At 39.3% G+C, this 21,716-nt stretch overlaps 1 non-coding gene across 1 annotated transcript; it reads left to right on the top strand.

Annotated features, from left to right (window-relative positions):
• Positions 1-18,585: 18,585 nt before the first annotated feature.
• Positions 18,586-18,692, top strand: LOC120247499. The gene has a single exon (XR_005532327.1). It is a non-coding gene; the product is annotated as a U6 spliceosomal RNA (small nuclear RNA).
• The last annotated feature ends 3,024 nt before the right edge of the window (positions 18,693-21,716 follow it).

The following is a 21,716-nucleotide window of genomic DNA, read 5'->3' as shown; positions in this document are numbered from 1 at the left end:
CTTTCCATCTAGTCTTTTTCTAAAGGTATAATAAAAAATTATATATATTTTTCAATGTTTGGAGCAAACTTTATATACTTTTGTATTCTGCTTATTTTTTGAAGTTTACAATGAATATTTTTCTGTCATTAAATATTCTTCTAAAATATGATTTTCAGTGTCTGCATAATATTCAATCATACTTCATTTAAACCATTTCCTATTATTGAACCGTGTTCCCTTTTTTCCTGTTAAATACACTAGCTATGATCTGTTCATGTTTATTACATGCCAAAAACTATTTTATGTCTTTTTGCAAAGGTTGTCTCATTATTTACCCAAGCAATCCAATGAGGAGGTAACATTATCACTGTTTTACAGAAGAGGAAATCGAGGCTGAAACACTTGATCGACACAAACAGCTGACTGTTTGCCACAAGGGTGGCAGAATTTAATCCCTGGTCCTTCTGACACCAGTACACATGCTTCGAATCACCTCTCTATATACCATCTCTAAACAGTGATGTGATAAACATCCTAGCACACCAATGATCATAATCTTAATCTTTTAGAATACTTTTCAGTCACACAGGTCCATCCTTTTCATTGTAAACGATCAGAATATCAGATAAGCACATACTTTTCAAAAGGTTCATCCCTACATCACACAATCCTCAAAAACAAAGTCAAGATGAATTAAGAACTAAATATCTAAAAAAACCTCAGTGTTTATTTTTGAGAGAGATAAAAAGAGAGAAAGAGTGCTAGTGGGGTGGGGGTGGGGGGCAGAGAGAGAGGGAGACACAGAATCTGGAGCAGGCTCCAGGCTCTGAGCTGTCAGCACAGAGCTTGACATAGGCCTCAAACTCACAAACCATTAGATCATGACCTGAGCTGAAGTCTGACACTTAACCCACTGAGCCACCCAGGCGCCCCAAGAATCAAATATTTTAAATATATACAAAATGTGGAAGATAATATGAGAAAATATATTTGTAATTTTAACATTAAATAAGATACAATCTCTAGATCCAATAAAGGAAAGGACTAACAGAACTTCAGAAAAATTTAACTCTATTAAAACACACACACACACACACACACACACACACACACACACACACACACCAATCAGTGGACACTGCTTGGATTAGGCTGCCCAGTATTTAATTACCCCCATTTAAGCAACAGCTGATTCCTATTTGGACACCGACCCTCAACCTACTCTTAGCTATTATTTTTCCAGTGCAGTTGATTCGAGCCCTGGTTCCAGGGTGACCAGGCGATCTGTTCCTAGTAATAAAAACAACACAACTATCTAGCAGTGATTAAGAACTGGCCAAAAATCCAAGTCAGAAATATCAAAGCCAAATTCAATTTCTGGCTCTGTGTGACTTGCTGGAGAAGTAGATCTTCCCTCCTCCACTGGAGTTGGTGTTAGGATGATGTGAGCTGGGAATTGCAGAGTCAAACCTGAGAGTGAAGCTATCACAATTTAAAGCAGAATGCAAACTCCATAGAGATAGAGGTTTTTGTCTGTTTGGTTCACTCAGTGATGAATTTTTAGTTCCTAGAATATTGTTTGTACAAATTAGGCACTTAAATATCTGTTAAATAAATGAGTAAACTGAGAGAGAAAGACGTTCAGTCTTGATGACATCATTAAAATCTTGATTCCAGTTGTAATTGCCATCAGTCCATCCCCAAGCTTTTTAGGTATTTGAACAATAAATTCTGTTGATTTTTCCGTCATTTGCAACTTGCTGTATTCTGAATATTTGTGTGCTTGCTAAAATGCATATGTTGAATTCCTAGTCCCCAGAGATGATAGTATTAGTAAGTGTGGTCTTTGAGAGGTGATTGGGTCAGGAGAGTGGAGCCAGCATGGATGGGAATAGTAGTTTTATAAAAGAGATGCCGTTTATCATTGCTGTTTTATACAGCCAATATTAATTTACGTTTGCCCATATATTTACTCTCCCATTGCTCTTATAGTCCTTTCTACATCTCAGCTTCCATCTGTATTCTCTTGTTTTCATTTTTCTCTTTAATGTAAGGCAGCTAGTGGCACATTCTCTCAATTTTTGTCTGAAAATTATTTACTTCATTTTTATTTTTAAAGGATATTTTCAGGGGCACCTGCATGGCTCAGTCAGTTGAGTGTCCCACTCTTGACTTCGGCTCAGATCATGATCTCACAGTTCCTGAGATTGAGCCCCAAAGTCAGGCTCTGTGCTGGAGACTGCATGGAGCCTGCTTGGGATTCTCTCTCTCCCTTTCTCTCTGCCCCTCCCTGCTTGCACTCTCTCTCTCTCAAAGAATGAATGAATGAATGAATGAATGAATAAGCTTTATAGGGTATTTTCACTGGGCATAGAATTCTAGACTAGCATTTTCTCCCCAATACTTTGAAGACATCATTCCATATATTTTCTGTAGTTTAATGTTTCTTGTTGAGAATTCAACTATCATAATTTTTGTTCTGTTAAGTATGTACTTCCCCCACCTTTGACTGCTAGTATTTTTTCTTTTTCTTTTTTTTTTTGAGAGAAAGAGAAAGGGAGTGTGCATATGCAGGGAGGGGGGAGAAGTAGAAGAGTGGAAGAGAGAATCCCAAGCAGGCTCCAATGTGGAGTTCAATCCTGTGAACCATGAGATTATGACCTAAGCCAAAATCAAGAGTTGGATCCTCAAACCGACTGAGCTACCCAGCCACCCCTGACTGCTAAGATATTTTAAATGACCTTTTATTTTCAAAGTTTTACTAAGATGAACCCACGTATAGTTTTCTAAGCATTTATCTTGCTGTCATTCTGAGACCTTCTTGAATAATGTTCATTGGTTTTGAACATTTTCAGACATTATTTCTTCCTGGTAGCTTCTGCCCCATTCTGTTCCTCGTCTCCTTCTGGAAGTTAGACATTTTCACTCTGTCTCCTACATTTCTTATTCCAATATTTTTTATATACCATTCTTTTTTACTCCATGCTCTGTTTTGGATTTTTTCACTTACCTACGTTCTAGTTCTTTTTAGTTACTTCAATTGTGTGTAATCTAAGGTTATTAATGAAAATAAATAAAGGGAATAAAAGAGATCCCACAGAACAAGAAAAATATCCAATGGGAAAAGGACAGTCTCTTCAATAAATGGTGTTGGAAAAACTGGACAGCAACATGCAAAAGAATGAAACTGGACCACTTTCCTACACCATACACAAATAAGTTCAAAAAAGACCTACATGTGAGACAGGAAACCGTCAAAATCCTAGAGAAGGATACAAGCAGTAACCTCCTTGATGTCAGCTATAGCAACTTCTTACTAGACATGTCTCCTGAGGCAAGAGAAACAAAAGCAAAAATAAACCATTGGGACTTCATCAAAATAAAATTTACTGCACAACAAAGGAAACAATCAATAAAACTAAAAGATAACCTTCAGAATGGGAGAAGATATTTGCAAATGACATATCTGATAAAGGGTTAGTATCCACAATACAGAAAGTACTTATAAAACGCAACACCCAAAAAACAAATAATCCAGTTTAAAAATGGGCAGAAGACATAAGAAGACATTTTTTCAAAGAAAACCTACAGATGGCTGACACATGAAAAGATGCTCAACATCACTCATTATCAGGGAAATACAAATCAAACTGCAGTGAGATATTACCTCACACCTGGCAGAATGGCTAAAATTAACAACACAGGAAATAATGGGTGTTGGCTGGCAGGGGTGTGGAGAAAGGAAGGAGAACCCTCTTGCACTATTGATGGGAATGCAAACTGGTGCAGCCACTCTGGAAGACAATATGGAGGTTCCTCAAAATAGAGGGATGCCTGGGTGGCTCAGCTGGTTGAGCTTCCAGTTTCAGCTCAAGTCATGATCTCAGGGTTCCTGAGTTCCAGCCCTGCATCGGGCTTGCCACTGTCAGCTGAGAGCCTGCTTCAGATCTTCTGTCCCCCTCTCTCTCTGCCCCTCCCCACTTGTACTCTCTCTCTCTCTCAAAAATAAATCCTAAAAAAAAAAAAAAAAGTTAAAAATAGTACTACCTTGAAGCATCTGGGTGGCTCAGTTGGTGGAGTGTCCTAATCTTGATTTCAGCTCTAGTCATGACCTCACTGTTTTGCAGGATTGAGCCAGGCATCAGACTCTGTGATGATAGTGCAGAGAGGGCTTGGGATTCTCTGTCCCTCCCCTGCTTGCGTGCTCTCTCTCTCTCAAAAATAAATAAATAAACATTAAAAAAAAGAGCTACCTTATGATCTAGCAATTGCACTATGAGGTATGTACCCCGAGGATACAAAAATACGGATTTGAAAACATACATGCACCCCAATGTTTATAGCAGCATTATCAACAACATCCAGACTGTAGAAAGAGCCGAAATGTTTATCGACTAAGGAATGGGTAAAAAAATATGTGGTATACATATACAATGGAATATTACTCAGCCATTAGAAAGAATGATCTATGGGGCGCCTAAAATCTATTTTATTTTTTTAATTTTTTTTTAATATTTTTTATTTATTTCTAGGAGAGAGAGAGAGAGAGACAGCGTGAGCAGGGGAGGGTCAGAGAGAGAAGGAGACACAGACTCTGAGACAGGCTCCAGGCTCTGAGCTGGCAGTCAGCACACAGCCCGACGCGGGGCTCGAACCCACGAACCGCGAGATCATGACCTAAGCGAAAGTTGGACGCTTAACCGACTAAGCCACCCAGGCGCCCCTAAAAAATATATTTAAAAAAAAAAAAGAAAGAATGAAATCTAACCATTTGCAACCATGTGGATGGAACTAGATATATTAATGCTAAGCAAAATAAGTCAATCAGAGAAAGAAAAATACCATATGATTTAACTCACATGTGGATTTAAGAAGCAAAGCAAATAAACATAGGGGGAATGAAAGAAAGGCAAACCAAGAAACAGACTCTTAACTATAGAGAACAAACTAATGGTTGCTGGAGGGGAATTAGGAGTAGAGGATGAGATAAATGGATAATGGGGATTAAGAAGGATCTTTGTTATGATGAGCACTGGGTGTTATATGTAAGTGACAAATCACTAAATTCTACACCTGAAACTAATGTTACCCTGCATGTTAACTAACAGGAATTTAAATAAAAATTTGGAGAAAGAGGGGTACCTGGGTGGCTCAGTTGGTTAAGCATCTGACTCTGATTCTGGCTTGGGTCATGATCTCAGACTTCATGAGTTTGAGCCCCACATCAGGCTCTGTGCTGTCAACCTTGAGAGATTCTCTGTGTCTCTCTTTCTGCACCTCCCTTCTTACGTGCACTGTCTCTCTCTCAAAAATACATAAACATTTTTAAAAATGGAGAAAGAAAAAATGGAAAGTTCTAAAAAAAAGGGGGGGGTGGGGGAGAGACAGAGAGCTCTCATGGAGACCCTAGCCCCTTCAGCCCTGTGAAGATACAAAGGGAAGTTTATGACCCAGAAGAGAGCCTTCACCTGACTGTGCTTGTACCTGATCTTGAACTTCCAGCCTCCAGACCTATCAGCAATAGATTTCTGTTGTTTATAAGCCATTCAGTCTATGGGTTTTGTAATAGCAGCCCAAACAGACAAAAAAGAAAATTAGACCCAAGATGGAGTTGCTGCTTTAACGAATACCTAAAATGTGCAAGCAGCTTTAGAACTGGATAATGGGCAGAGACTGAAAGAGTTTTGAGGTGCATGCCAGAGAAAGCCTACACTGCTATGAATGGACTGTAAAGAGCAAGTCTGGCAAGAGCTCAGACGAGGAAAGCTGTAGAGAAAGCTTCCATCTTCTTAGAGAATACCTAAGTGGTTGTTAGCAGCATGTTGGTAGAAACACGGATAACAGAGGTCATCCTGTTGAGGTCTCAGACAGAAACGAGGAACATGTTATGTTAACTTGAGGAAAAGCCATCCTTGTTATAAAGTGGATGAGAGCTTAATTCAGTTGTGTTCTTGTCCTGGTGTTTGTGGAAGGTAGAATTTGTAAGCAATGAAAAGTAATTATTTGGCTGAAGAAATGTGTAAGGAAAGTTTTGAAGAAATAGCCTGGTTTCTTTTGAATGTGTATAGTAAACCTCAAAAAAAGAGAAACTATTTATTTATGTATTTATTTATTTATTTATTTATTTATTTATTTTTGAGAGAGAGAGATAGAGACAGCATGATCAGGGGAGGGTCAGAGAGAGGAGACACAGAATCCGAAGATAGGCTCCAGACTCTGAGCTAGCTGTCAGCACAGAGCCCGACATGGGGCTCGAACCCATGAACTGTGAGATCATGACCTGAGCCGAAGTGGGACACTCAACCGACTGAGCCACCCAGGCGCCCCAAGAGAGAAACAATTTAAAGGTGGAACTATTAATCAAAAAGAACACAGAAATTAAAAATTTGGAAAAGCTCAGCCTATCCGGGTATAAGAAAACTTGTTTGGGGCTCTTGGGTGGTTCAGTCAATTAAGTGTCCGACTTCGGCTCACGTCATGGTCTCACAGTTTGTGAGTTCCAGCCCCACATCGGGCTCTGTGCTGATAGTTCAGAGCCTGGAGCCTGCTCCAGGTTCTCTGTCTCCCTTCTCTCTCTGCCCTTCCCTTGCTCACACACTCTTTCTCTCTCTCTCAAAAAAAAAAAAAAAAAACATTAAAAAAACATTTTTAAAGAGAAAAGAAAATTGTTTGGAAGGGAACAGAAGGGGAGGGGCCAAATTTGATAAGGAAATTGGTCTGGATTGACCATCTCAATAAAAGATAGGAGCTATTCATCAAGACAATGGGTAGATTGGTGGGCCTTCCTAACAGAAGCCAGGACCTATTGTTCAAGACAATGGAAGAATGACCTGAAAGCAGTTCCAGTCTGGCCCTACCTCCCCAGGTCCAGAGTTCAAAGACCTCCAGGGCAGATATTTCAAAGCTTCACAGTGCAGGCTGTGCTCCCCCAAACGCACAAGCCACACCCCTGAGCCTCCAGGTGCTGTGCAAGGGGGCCAAGACAGCTGTCCCACCAGAGGGCAGAAGCAGTAAACCTTGGCAGGGCCCCTCCAGAGATCAGAGTGCACTAGCCTGAGCAGGGTGAAAGCCGAGGCCAGGTGAGAATCGCAGGATTGAGACCTGTTTCAAATAGCCACATAGCACCAACACTAAATTCATGAATCATTCAGTTTATTGCACAATTTTGTCACACAAGTTAGTCTACACAAGAAAGTGAAAAGGGAATTAATGAACCACTCCAAAGAGAATCCGAGAAGGAGGCATCACAATGTGAGCATGGAGGCACCAGTCCCATTGTTGACTCTGTAACAAGTGTTGGCCTGGACTGCAGTCAGGCAGGCTTCTGTGCCTGAAGAGCCTCTGGCAGCCCCTGTGTGGACAGCCTGTGAACATATACAGCACGGAAGGTGGTCAGCCCTCCAGCAGCTGCTAGAAAGCTCCCTCTTTTAAGGGTCCACTGAGTTGGGTGTAACAGTTCTTCCTAATGGTCTTTGCCATATCAGCTCAGTCCACTAGGTCTCACCCAAGTTTCTCTGCAGACCTCTCTTAACAAGTTTTACTTATCTATCAGTCACAGAGCTTATCTATAGAGACACACTCGAAGTCCTACATATCACATTGACAACTGTTATGGGAGTTCACATTGTCCACTGTGACTCCATCTTGTCTTACTCTATGTCTAGTCTTCTATGACTAAGAATCTCATATAAAGTATTTCGCAACATGACACAGCCACTAACCATATCTCCATCTAGATTTGGAAAGTCTCCCAGAACAGTGGGCTCAGGAGTGGGAGAGGCCACTGCAGAGACATCTGACTAGAGCAATGACCATCTGAGTCCTAGGGTAATGACCCCAGCCCCAGAGAGGGGCAGACATGGGACCCCATCCCATGAGAGCTACTGTATGGGATGCACCCAGCAAAGCTATGGGAGCAAAACCACCTGGAGTCTTGGGGGCTCCCACTTCCACTCCAGTTTGTCCAGAAGGTGGGACATCTGCCCCTTTGGGGCTTTAAGGTTTTGGGTTTGCTAGGAAACTATTACCCATATCTTCTTTCCTATTTCTCCCTTTTGGAATGGAAATGTCTACTCCATGCCTGTCCTTCCTTCAAAGCACATAACTTATTTGATTTCACAAGTTCATAGCTGGAGAGTAATTTGCCTAAAGATGAGTTTCTCATCCATATCTAATTCGATGATATTTAGATGAGACTTTGAACGTAGGCTTTTAAGTTAATGCTGGAACAAGACTTCTGAGGCTATTGTGATGGAATGAATGTATTCTGCAAATGAGAAGGACATACATTTGTGGGACCCGGGGGGGGGGGGGTGAAGTGCTGTGGTCTAAATGTTTGTGTCCCCCTCCAAATTCAAATGTGAAAATCCTAACCACCAAAGATAATAGTATTGGGAGACTGGGCCTTTGAGAAGTGATTAATTCATGAAGGTAAAGCCCTCATGAATGCATTTCATACTCTTACAAAAGAGGTTCCAGAGAGATCCTTTGCCCCTTCCTGTGAGGGAGGACACACTCAAAGGTGCCAGCTATGAATCAGGAAAAGGGCCCTCACCTGACGATGCTAGAACTTTGATTTTGGACTTACCAGCTTCCAGAACTGTGAGAAATAAACTTTTGTTGTTTATAAGCCACCCAGTCTGTGGTATTTTGTTACAGCAGCTGAACAGACTAAGATACAGCTAATAAAGTCTTCTAAATAGATACAGCCAAGTTCAAAGTTAAATGACAAAGAGCAGATGAAAACACAACAAGCATAACAGACATAACAGCACATAAAGTATTTCTTCAAATCAATGAAGACAACTAAGAAAAATAGGCAAAGGAAATAGGCAATTTATAGAAATGAAACAAATGAAGCATGTGAAAAAACTTCAATATCACTACTAATCTAGTGAATGTAAGTTAAAACAACAGTGTGATGTAATTTTGAAAATATAACTAGCAAAATTTTAAAAGATCGATGAGGTACTAACATTAAGATTGTGAGCAAACTGTCTCTTCTGTGCTGTTGACACAAGAGTAAACTAATGAGGCCTTTTTTAGAAAGCAGCATGGCAATATCCATCACAATTCTAGATGTGCATACCATTCAGTCCAGGATTTCTATGTCTAAGTATCAGATATCCAGTATATGACCAGAGACAAGTACAAAGGCATTTACTACAGCATTGTTTGTAATAGCCAAAAATCAAGAATGGTCAAATAAATGACAGTAGACTTCTATGCATCATTTTAAAAGGTTGAGGGCCACCAGGATGGCTCAGTCAGTTAAGCTTCTGACTCCTGATTTCCACTGAGGTCATAATCTCATGGTTCATGAGTTCAAGCCTTGCACTAACAGTGTAGAGCATGCTTGGAATTTTCTCTTTCTCTCCCTCTCTCTCTGCTCCTCCTCCATACTTGATTGTGAGCTCTCTCTCTCAAAATAATCTAAACTAAACTAAGATTATTTCCCTAAGAAATAATCTAAACTAAACTAAAATTAAATTAAATTAAAAAGTTGAAGTAGAGCTTTATACACTGACTTGGAAACATCTCCAAAATATGTATTTAAAATAAAAACGGGCACGTGGGTGGCTCAGTCAGTTGGGCGGCCAACTTCGGCTCAGGTCATCATCTCACAGTTTGTGAGTTCGAGCCCCGTGTCAGGCTTTTTGCTGACAGCTCAGAGCCTGGAGCCTGCTTCAGGTTCTGTGCCTCCCTCTCTCTCTGACCCTCCCCTGCTCACACTCTGTGTGTCTCTCTCAAAAATAAGTAAACATTAAAAAAATAAAATAAAAACATAACTACAAGATAATATGTATTAGTAGAAATATCCTATTTATATAATAAAAATTATAAAATGTGGATAAATATACATACCTATATTGACAAAAATCAGGAATGATGTACATCAGTTCTCAACAGAGTTGATTAACATCTATTAGCATCAAGACATGGACAAAGTAAGATGTTAACTTTTTACCCTATACTCCTAGAGAAAACTTCTGTTAGTATCTTTCTTTTTTTCAAGACCCTTTCTAAGCATTTATTACCCAAATATCACCAGGCTTCATAGTACTAAGATTTTTTGTTGCCTTGTTAGGACCGTGTACAAAACTGTAAGGACATGGGAAAGAGTTGCCCTTGTGCTGCCCTGTGCCCCAGGGCCATGTGTGCTGCTGGGGTCTCTCATCTTTACACAGTTCTGGTCAAGCTTCAGCAGGTGCACACTACCATCCTGGCTCCCCGTGTGAACTACATTCCTGTGCTTCACTCAGGCCAGTATCTCCATTCCAGTGTCACCTCCTCAGCAACTGTAGGACCTATGCTCACCCTTGCCCTGAAAGTGGGCAAATATATGGCTCTTCTAACTGGATTAGGCTCTGTTGGGAGGTTCCCATAATAGGGTGCCTTGGGCCCTAAGGTGAAGCTAAGCTCTTCTTAGCTTCACACATAATACATCCTTTCTCCCACCAGGGTGCTTCTCAGAGAGAATAGCTAGGTGATCACTTTGAAAGTAACGAAAGCCACTAAAGACTCAGAGTTACTTTTGGAGGAATTTTTCGTGAAGCTTTTCATGCATAGGTAAAAAAATGACTTTTGTGCAGTTATTCCCTGTAGCATTGTTTGTAACAGCCAAAGATTAGAAACAACCCAAATCTTTATCAAAAGTAATTGGTTAAATAAATATTATGTCTATATCATAGAACATTAAACAACTGTAGAAAAGAATGAGGAAGCTTTCTTTATACGAATAGGAAAACAAGCCCAAGATAAACACACAAACAAAAAGCAAGGTGCAGAATGGTATGTAAAATATGCTGCCTTTGTAAGCAAATGAAAAACAATCTATTTGATTTTACTTGTATATGCTTGAAGAAACTATGGAAATTTATGTAGGAAGTTAAGGACAGTGGTTACCAATAGTAGTGACTGGGTAAGAATTGATCAGATAAATGACAAGAATGGTGGGGAGACCTTTTATTGTATATCGTTAATATTCTTGGTTTTTAAACCATATTTATGTTTACTCTATTCAGCCTTCAGATTTTCTTCTCTTAAAGTCAAGTCCTTGCCATGACCTATGTAAGCAAAATCTCTGCAAGTTGGCTTTCTGGTCCCAATCCTTGTTATATCTTTCTTTTGTTTTTCTTCTCCCCAGAGGTCCCTCCAGGATTTTTTTTTTTTTTAATTTAATCAACATAAATGGCTATGGGACAGATAGAACACAGGGTTTTTCAATCTAATTTCCCCTTGCCCAGGAAAATTACATAAATGAATATTCTTTGGGTTACAAATACCAGAAATTCAACTCAAACCCTTACAATAATCCTGAGATTTCCCATGCACACCAAGGGTATGAAAGCACTTACTAAAATTCCTAACTTCCAGGGTTGATGGAAATATGAAATAAATTAATACACATAAAGAACTTGGTCATGCAGCTACTTCATTGTAAATAGAAAATAAATGTTAGTTGTTATTGTCATTTGTGGTCATTTTAAAACATAGTATTCATTCTTTTGTGCCACATGTCTGAATATTGCTTATAAATGTGCAGGATCTATTATACAAGTTACAAAATAAGTCTTAGGTTTTAGGGTTAGTCCTTTTGTTTTTTTAATTTATTTTTGAGACAGAGAGAGACAGAGCATGAGTGGGGGAGGGGCAGAGAGAGAGGGAGACACAGAATCTGAAACAGGCTCCAAGCTCTGAGCTGTCAGCACAGAACCTGATGCAAGGCTCGAACCCACGAACCATAAGATCATGACTTGAACTGAAGTCGGACACTTACCTTACTGAGCCACCCAGATGCCCCAGGGTTAGTCTTTAACTTACACAAATTTCTATAGTGAAAGACCAAAGAAAAAAAAAGTCCACAATAAATTTTGAACTCAAATATTTTAAATGGTTAAGCAAATTTAATTCAAACTTCCAAGTGTAACTGAGACCTAGAGTATATGAAAATGCCAAGCAGGAGAAAATAGGGGATTCCAAATGATGCCTCATAAACACTCATTCAAGATCTCAAATACTCACACTGGGGAAAGATGAATGATTTGATTGGGCAGCAGTTATTGTTAAAGGAAAATAAAGTGGAAGAAACTGAAATATTTAGGTACCTATCAAGAAGTGATGAAAGCCAGCTGTGGAAAAAGATTCTGTAAGGGAGTTTCTGTGTTGCAAAGGAAATAGCTGTGCAACGTCAAGAAGGGAATCGGTGAGACACAAAGCAAGGAAACCCACCGCAATAAGATGCCATATTCACAAAATTCATTATTCACACATAATCTCAACATTTTCTCCCTACTGTGCCGTGGTTTGAAAATTTTGCTTCATCACTCATGAATTTACCTCCAAACATTTGTGGCTCTATCTCATTAATTTTAGTATTTGTCTTCTAAAATATTTTAATATTTGTCTCTTGGGATCCCAGGAATGCACTGTGGTATGTCTCTTGTTCCACAGGTTGTATTTATTAGTTGAGATGGGAATGTAGAGTGGAAGGAACATCTATGGTGATTTTCAGAAGATAATATGTCAGTGCTAAAGTCTGAATGTCTAGAATGTCTGGATTCCTACACATTTGTGACAACACTAAATCGATGATTTTGAATTATTCTTAACATATATTTAAATATTGAACAGCTTTTATATACTGGAAGATAGACCTGTTGGCATCATCTTTCTTGTAATAAATATAATCGTGGTGATGGTGTTGATGATAGCAACTGGCTATCATCACCTAAAATTTTCTGTTTTTAAAGATATTTTGAGGTTTGGCTATAAGTAGCCCACTGAAACATTTTGCTGTAAGATGTGTGACGACCAGAACATGAAACATAGCCACAGTTGACGTTTGTGTTCCTTGAAACTTCAAATGTTTTGAAGCGGCATTGTGGACTGGAAAACCATAATAAGCACACCTAAACTAGCTCATTTTAGATGCTCATCAACATTTTGATGATTGATTTTATGGCCCAACTTGAATGGGCCACAGGGTGCCCAGATAGTCGGTCAAACATTATTTCGGGGTGGGTCTGTGAGGGTATCTCTGGATAAGACTAACATTTGAATTGGTAGACTGAATAAAGTTGATTGCCTTCCCCATTGTGGGTGGGCCTCGTCCAATCTGTTGAAGACATAAATAGAATATAAAGTTAGGAAAGAATTCTTTTTCTCTTCCTGTCTTTGAGCTAAAACATTTGTTTTCCCCTGCCTTGGATTCAGACTTGGGATGGAACTTACACCATCGGCTCTGTTGGTTCTTGGACTCAGACCAGAACCATATGCCATAGTTATAATAAAACTCATAATAACTTGCTTTGCATGTGTATGTGTGTTGTATAACTTTTTTTCTCCAGTCGTTTCTGTTTCATTTCTCTGGGGAACCCTGACAAATACAAACATAAAATGCTCTATTGGGTCTTAAAACCAGGGTAGACAACATGAAGGAACAGACAGTCTTGCAAGATTTCCAGGACTTCCTGTGTTCAGTTAAGGCAGCAATGCCACGAGATGAGCCTTTCTTGTTTATTTTTGTACTTCCACTTCCTGTCAAGTGCTGTTAACCAGTGAATTCAGAGGTGCGTGAACATTTAAATAAACTCAAAGAGTGCATCATTATGTGTTGTATTTCTCCCCTGCCCCCACCAATAATTTCAATGACTTTAGAAATTTCTGTAATTGACTGACTGGCAGAATTTTTACTTTAATTCAAAGATGAATACCATTATTCACTCATTCTATCACTTCCCTAAAGGGCCCACGTTAAGGTAGCACACTTTCTTGGGTAATAACTATAGTGACAAAAATTGTAACACTACCTATGAGTTCGTTATGGCTGATACCAGTGTTTCTCAAAATTCTGTCCCAGATCAGCAGCATCATCATTACCTGAGAACTTATAAATGTAAATTCTGATTCCTTCTGAATCAGAAACTGTTTAAAGTTTGAGAACCACTAGTTTATACAATCACTCAGTATCTCATTAAATCTTTGAAACATGAGGGGCACCTGGGTGGCTTAGTTGGTTAAGCGTCCAACTTTCGCTTAGGTCATGATCTAGCGGTTCGTGGGTTCGAGCCCCGCGTCGGGCTCTTTGCTGACTGCCAGTTCGGAGCCTGGAGCCTATTTCAGAGTCTGTGTCTCCCTCTCTCTCTGACCCTCCCCTGCTCACGCTGTTTCTCTCTCTCTCTCTCCTAGGAAGAAACAAAAATATTAAAAAAAAAAATCTTTGAAACATGAGTTTGGTACTATTAACTCCATTTTACAGAAGATGAAAATAAGGCTCAGAGAAACTAAAAGTTCTTCCAGTGATTACAACTATAAAATGCAGAGCTGAGGCTTGAGCCAAGTTCTTGTGACCCAAACCAATGCTCTTGCTACAACATTGTAGTTCTCTCCTTATGTAACTCAGGTATGTTCCTAACATGTACCCCCACTACCATAGAAGACTTGGGGCACTTTACATAATAACTCCATACAGTGGAAACGTGCCTAACCTAATAGGAAAACAACAGTAAGTGGCCCTTTCAGAGAGCTCCCGTGTGTTTCTCCCCATTTGTGCATGGCAATGAGGCACACAGAGAAGCAGGACCTAAAAACGTTTGGTTCACGAAAGAACAACAGTTCATTTTGTCCTCCTTGCCTCCAATGCTCCCATTAAGAGGTTTTCATGTTCTTTCTGCTCAACTCTAATGCAGTATAGTTTTGTAATAGCAGAAGAATGCAAACAACCTCAATGTCCTTCAGAAGGGACTGGTTAATTAAATTTTGCAGTGGTTGTAAAGCATAAGGCAGCTCTATATGGACTCATAAGGAAAAGATTTCTAAGACACCTCAATAAGAGGAAAAAGTAAGGTGCAGACAGTGCATATAGTATGCTGTCATTCATGCAGCAAAATGAAGAACAACTCACACACTTATATGTTTGTAAATGCATAGACTTTCTCCATGAGGGGAAATAACTCAATAACGGTGGTCTTATCCAGCCAAGGGAACTATGGGAGGAGAAGGGAAGGGAGACAGTGATTAAGAAGGAGGACTTGCTTTTCATTTTTTTGTATTATTTGAGTTGGTTTTGAAGCCGTAATTAAATTAAAATGACCTATTAAATATATCTTTATTATATGTATATATTTATTTATATTTTGTATAGCCTGGAAAGGACAGCATTCCATCTACCCTTCATAATCAATTATGTTTTCATTCCCAGGAAGCTTCTTATAATTTTAGTCTAAAATACCTCTTATATAAATTCCCAAATTTAATCTCATTGGGTGAAGTGGAATTAATTCTTAAATGTGAAGCATTGCTTCCCATTTCTAACATACTAGGAATTCTCTCTTCATCTTTCAAAAGCTGTTAAAAACTCCCAAATCCAAAATCCTCTTGCAAGCCTGGGACATCTCTGAGGTAGGGGTCTCCATCTTGATTTTTTTTCTAATGCGGACAAATTGCTTTCCATCCTGGTTCCTCCAATCTCAAATCCCAACCTGCCTCATACTTTTTAAATGAGCCAATGCCCAATAGATAATTAATGAGCTGTGAAGTACCCTCATGGCCAGGTGCCTTCTTCCTGTGAAAGAACTAGCTCCCCCCACCTCCTCACCCTCTACAAAAAGCAAAAAGGATGAGCAAAGGAAAAAGAAAGAAGAAAAGAGTCTTGATAATTACTTATAAGAGCCAGTTATAATTATGCAAACCAAGATGAACAACAGTGAGTTCATTTAGAATGGATGCTAAAAATATTTCAAATAAAGGAGGAAGAATGGCTGTTATATATTAAAAAGTAAATGTGTAATTTCTGGAATGAGTAAAATTTAGAGTGATTCATAAATAAAACTTAGAAAAGTGTAGGAAGCAGGATATGGGTGAAGTAAAAAATGTTTGTACAGGGGTTGGTAATTTATTGGGAAATACCCATAACACATCACAACCTGACTCAAGAGGGGGGTGAGGGGGAAAGAAAGGGAAAAAATATATTGGTTTGGCTGAAACAGCCCTATTTTGCTAAAAGAAAATGTGGAGTTATTTTATTCACATAACTACCAATTTATATTACTAGTGATTTAAATCACCCAATTAGGTACTAGAGCATTCACAAAACAACTCATTTTGTTAGTGCCTAGAAAGTGAGAGCTCTGAAGCCAGATTCACCTCAGATCAATGTTCCAATTTATAGCCCAGGGGCTTACCCACGTTGACTGATTTTTATACAGTGAATAGACATCATCTGTGCAAATCCACAAGTGAAGGAAATGTAGGGGAAGAGAGAAGAGCTGGTTTTTCTTGATCCTTGCGTCTCCCATAACATTTCTCCAGTTCACCCTCACACCAACCTCAGCTGATCAAAAATAAAGTGCTTTCTTTTGTCCTATAACTTGACAATTAGGAAGACACTCTAATAGGAAGACACTCTACAGAAACACTATGGTTCTGAGACTGAGAGGATTTTTAGTATAGCTTTTAAGTTGGCTTTTAGCATAAATTTGTTAAGTAACTTCAGTTACCTTCTATTTGATTTTCTCTTTTCTAATTGATGAGGTTAATAAATTATTATAAAAATAGTAGCTCCAGGCTGTGGGATGTTACATATTTATTGGCATTCCAATGCCATGAGTAAGCATTGTATATCACTCTATGTGCTCATGCTTTTCCTTTTAATTCAGCACTCTCTGAGGCTCAGTTTCCCACAAATCAAGATTGTTTTCTACTAACTTAGTGTGATCTTTCTCTGGCAACTGAGATTGTTCAATGATCTACACAGGTGGTAGTCATTGTAGGTGAATATTTGTACTAAATTAATAGGCATTTTAAAATGTATTTTATATAGCTATTCAAAGTAAAAGACTAATTCACATCTAAAAATAACTTCAATCTGAATAATAAAGACTTAGGAGCACGACAGCTGATTTCACATTTATTTGGTACCTATTGTGTTCTGGGCACTGTGCTAACCATTTGGATGGCAATGACAAATAAGATGAGGTCTGTGCTTTGAAGGAAGAAATGGAAAGTAAGCATAACTTCAATATAATAGTGCTGTGATAGAGCACATGAATAGAAAATCATAGCAGAACAGAGGACCACTAATGCTGCATGAGGCACTCAGCTAAGGCTTTCTATTTCATCTTGAGGACACAGGTGAAGTTTGGTGAGCATCTTTGGCATAGCGAGAAAGGTGAACATTGCTTTAGAAGAGCTAGTACCCCAGTAGAGGAGAGAGAGTAGCAGAAAAATAGCTATAAGACAATGAGGCAAAGGCTTTAAGTGGAAGCAGATATAAAATGCTCTGGAACCCCAAAGGCATAACAATTAGTTTTGTGACAGTGGTGGGAATGGGGTGGAGGCTGCAGTCTGCGAAGATGTGTGTAATAGAAAGGAAGTGATGCTGCAGCTTCATATAAAAGGAGAATCAAGATTTGCCAGACAAAAGAGGAGAGAAGAAACATGAGAAACATGAGAAGAAAAGGAGTACCTTGATCTTAGGTATGAAGACACAAATGAGGAACATTCTGGAGTGTGGAAAGGCATATGGGGGTGGGAGACCAGAGAGGAATTAGAAAATCAGACTTGGCTATATTCTGAAGGGGATCTTATGCTGCACAAAAGAGGTTGGGCTAAAGTATATCCTATAGGCAGATGGACATTGAAGAAAGCTTTTTTTTTTAAATATTTTTATTTATTTGTAGGAGAGAGAGAGAGAGACAGCGTGAGCAGGAGAGGGTCAGAGAGAGAGGGAGACACAGACTCTGAAATAGGCTCCAGGCTCTGAGCTGGCAGTCAGCACAGAGCCCGACGCGGGGCTCGAACCCACGAACCGCGAGATCATGACCTAAGCGAAAGTCGGACGCTTAACCGACTAAGCCACCCAGGCGCCCCTGAAGAAAGTTTTTGATCCTGGTAGTGATGTGATCAGATCTAGTTGTGTAAGTATGACTAAGGAAAAGCCTGAATGTGACCTTCCAGGTGAGAGGTGGTAAGCTCTGACCTAGACTGAAGCAGTGGAATGAAAAATGAGGGGCAAGAGGTTTCTCAGGAGGTAGAACTGAAAGGAAGTAAGGAAATTAGAGGAAGGTCATGGTTCACTCTGAGAGAATGATAGAGTTTGGGCTAAGCTAGGGAGAAAGGGAGAAGACGTTTCTGTGAACAATTTGTAGGGAAAGCACAATGTCAATTCTTCACAGGTGTTGAATTTTTAGGTACTTCAGAAGGAATTCCTATGAGTAGTTGGAGATACAGATCTATGGATGAAGGAGATATCAAGCCAAAGCATGAGATTGCCTCAGGGTGAGGGGGACTAGTGGAAAGAGGGGGAAAGAGTGAGAAAGAAACCCTAGGGAACCCCAGCTTCTAAAGGATGGACAGAGGGACAAAAAAAAATAAGGGAAAAGGCAAAACACTTAGAAGGATACATGAGGGGGACCAGGAGAAGGAAGTGAGGCAGGACTCCAAAGAGAAGAAGACTTTCCATCTGGAGATACTAACTGTTAGTGGCAAATGGAGAAGAGAGGCTAGTAAGACAGTGTCCATGGAGTGGTAACTCAGTGTTCTTACCCACCTTGGTGACAGTGGCGGGGGTGGGGGGGAGGGAATTAAAAAGAGAATAGGCCCACACTCCCTTTGGCAGCACATATGCTAAAATTAGAACGATACAGAGAAGATTAGCATGGCCCCAGCACAAGGATGACCCGCAAATTCATGAAGCATTCCATATTTTTGCCGTCCTGAGGAGCCAGAAGGCCAAGCTTATTGCATGCATCACTTCAAGTCCAGGTCGGTGTGGCTGAGTAAATGGCTATGTGCCCAAGGAGCTGGAATTCTATCTGAGGAAAACCAAAACCTGAAAAGGCAAATAAATCTTCTTTCCTTCTATCTTCGGTCATGTAATACAGGTGTTTATTATTCAAAAAGGAAAGAAAAAGGAAAAGAAAAAGAAAGAGAATATGACCTAATGAATAGAAGAAGTCATATAGCCTTCTGTCTTGAGAATTTGATGATGAAAAGGTAAAATGTAAGGCATTAGCCCAGAAAAAAAGGAAGTTGAGCTAAAGAAAGAGTGGTTGTTTTTGTCACTGTTTTTTATTTCTTTAACGTCTGGTGGAGTCTCGAGCACATGTGTGTACCCAGAAGAGAAAGGATGGGTCACGTACATGAGAGGAGGGGAGGTTACTGAGGAAGTCAGATTCTGGGGGGCTCAGGGTGAAAGGCAAGGATTGAAAAGCCATGGAGGTTTTTCTTCTGGGATAATAAGGAAGAAAGAAGCATATGTTGAAGCCTAGAGAAGTCTGAAGATGGTGAGGAAGGCCACACCAGTGAGTTCATTCCTGATGGTGTTTTTTTTCTTGACAAGGCAGCTGGGGAGGAAATCTCTGAAGGTGAAAAGAGCATAAATATACTGAGAGAGGATGTTGTTAATAAACACCAGTGTTTTGTTTACTCCTTGAAACACATTGCTTCACTTTCCCCAGTGAATTCATTAAAGCCTTATATAAGAAAGGTGGTCAAAAATGACTATGGGAAATTCAGACCACAAACTTCTAGATTAAGAAGAATCTACATAGAGTAGGGTTAACACTGGGTTTACATAGCTTTGCCTGGAGCTCCACAAATGCTTTTGATAATGCATCCTTTAAGCAATTTCAGGGTAAATTTGGAGTATAAGATTTAGAATTTATTTGGAGTAAAATATTCTGGTACTTGGTATCCTACCAAAAAAAAAAAAAAAAGCAACAACCAAAAGCTGGACTTTGGCTTAGTATGGGAAACACTGCAAGCCTGGGAGAAAATTGATATGTCTCTCTAACCTTTTTAGAAACTCAAACTACTGATTATCAGGTCCGGTGTGTGCTGCATGGTTGCCCTGAACAAATGAGCCTCAGACACGACCATAAAAGAGAGACATCAGACTAGACAAACTATCATTTAGAAAGAATTAAGACAGCCATATTGTAGGCTAACCATCAGCTCATCTATGACTGTTCTGGTGTCACTACTCTCCAGAGGCTACTTAATCTCATTGAGACAAGACAGCCAGTCTAATTGATACAGAAAATGAAAGCCCTTTGATCTCATATCAAACAGAGTCAGACTAAGAGAAGGATCTAGCAGGCAAGATGACTGTCTTCCAAAGGAGAATTAACACTGCAGGCAGGAAAGTGGGAAAGTGGTAATATCTTACTTTGGAGTTTCGTGGACTTGGTTGATTTAAATAATGACTGAAAAGTAATAAATTCGTCTCAGTGAATGAATAGGGTTTGTGTGCTCTTACTGATAAAGTGCTAAGAAATCTTTCAAATTATCAGCATTTTCAGGTGTTACAGTACTGATGAAAAGCACAATAGAAGCATAATAAATGTAAGAATGCCTGCCTCTGGGCACTTAACTGTAAAGGACAGGTGTTTGCCAATGTCAACCTTTACTGCTATGATTTGCTACCCCTACTAAATAATTTCGTTGGAAGGGGTTTATTATATTATGATTTAAATAGCATTTGCTAAGCTTTGTAAACAAATGAGGTAGTTACCCATGCAAAAAACCTGGCTTTGCAATAATTAGAATATTTATGAATATGCTAATATATCTGTAAAGTTATCATAAAGTTATCAGAGCACTTATTTGTATGTCGAGAGACTCATAAAAATCAGTGTTCTCTATTCTAATGCAAAAAGTACATATTTCAATAATCATATCAGTTGTATTTTATATACTTAATATAATGGTGGTTTTGAAAACCAGCCCAAGACTGTGCTTATATAAGTAGGATTAAATAAATTATGGTATTTAGAAAGAAAAAAAGGATTAATACAGTGTTTTCCTTTCAGATACAGAGGATTACTTTGAAAAATAACATACTCTCTAGTTTAGTTGGTTCTGCCAAGTGGATCTTATTCTTGATATATGTAAAAAGCCTCGAGTATCTGATATTTGGGAAAGTGTATCTTCCCAGTAGTTGATATTTTTAAAGCCGAGAAACCATGAAAAAATACTATAAAAGAAGCATTAGGAAGGCAGAATAGAAAAATGACATCTTTTTCTTACCCAAGACAGCATCCATAATGATGAATAATCAAATTGGTAACAACAAAATAACATGTATTTGAATGAACCTAGGAAAAAATGTGGCTGACTGCATATTATGTATGTATGTATTCAGAATAAGTTCTGGTCCGCTCAGATTTTTCTTCCACTAATTTACAAAGCCGGACTTTAAACTTTTGGGCTACTCAACTGTCCACTTCTTTTTTCTCCTCATTTAAAATTGATAACACTTCTCTGTTCCACCATCTTAAAGGCACCACAGCTGTTGTTTAGTGAACTCGCATGAGACCCACTTCCATCTTTCTAAATGAATACAGCACCTGGTTTGTGATCTTCCTCCACATCCTCATTCCTCATCACCACTTTCTGACAACTTCAAAATTCATGCTGGGGACCCACCAGTTACCTCAGCTGTAGAGGTTCATGATCTTGTTCCCTGCAGTCCTCCAACTCCACCCTACTTCAGTCATGCATCAGCAAGATCATTCCCTGAATTTATCCATTACAAGCACTATTTCTTTTTGATAAACAGCCCCCCATGTGCCACTGAACTCCTCCCCCTTCCCAACCTTCTCCCTGCTTTCTGCTCACTGAGGTCAATAAACACTCAATCCGTCATAGTTTAATAGATCCAGAAGCCCTCTTCTCAGCCCATTATTGCCCTCCCCACTGAGGCCCCTGTCATATCCTTGTGACCCACCATG

Source organism: Hyaena hyaena, unplaced genomic scaffold, assembly GCF_003009895.1.
Source record: "Hyaena hyaena isolate Hyena2069 unplaced genomic scaffold, ASM300989v1 scaffold_528, whole genome shotgun sequence".
Lineage (NCBI taxonomy): Eukaryota > Metazoa > Chordata > Mammalia > Carnivora > Hyaenidae > Hyaena > Hyaena hyaena.
Note: the sequence above shows the minus strand (reverse complement) of the source record. Positions and strands in the feature narration are given on the sequence as shown.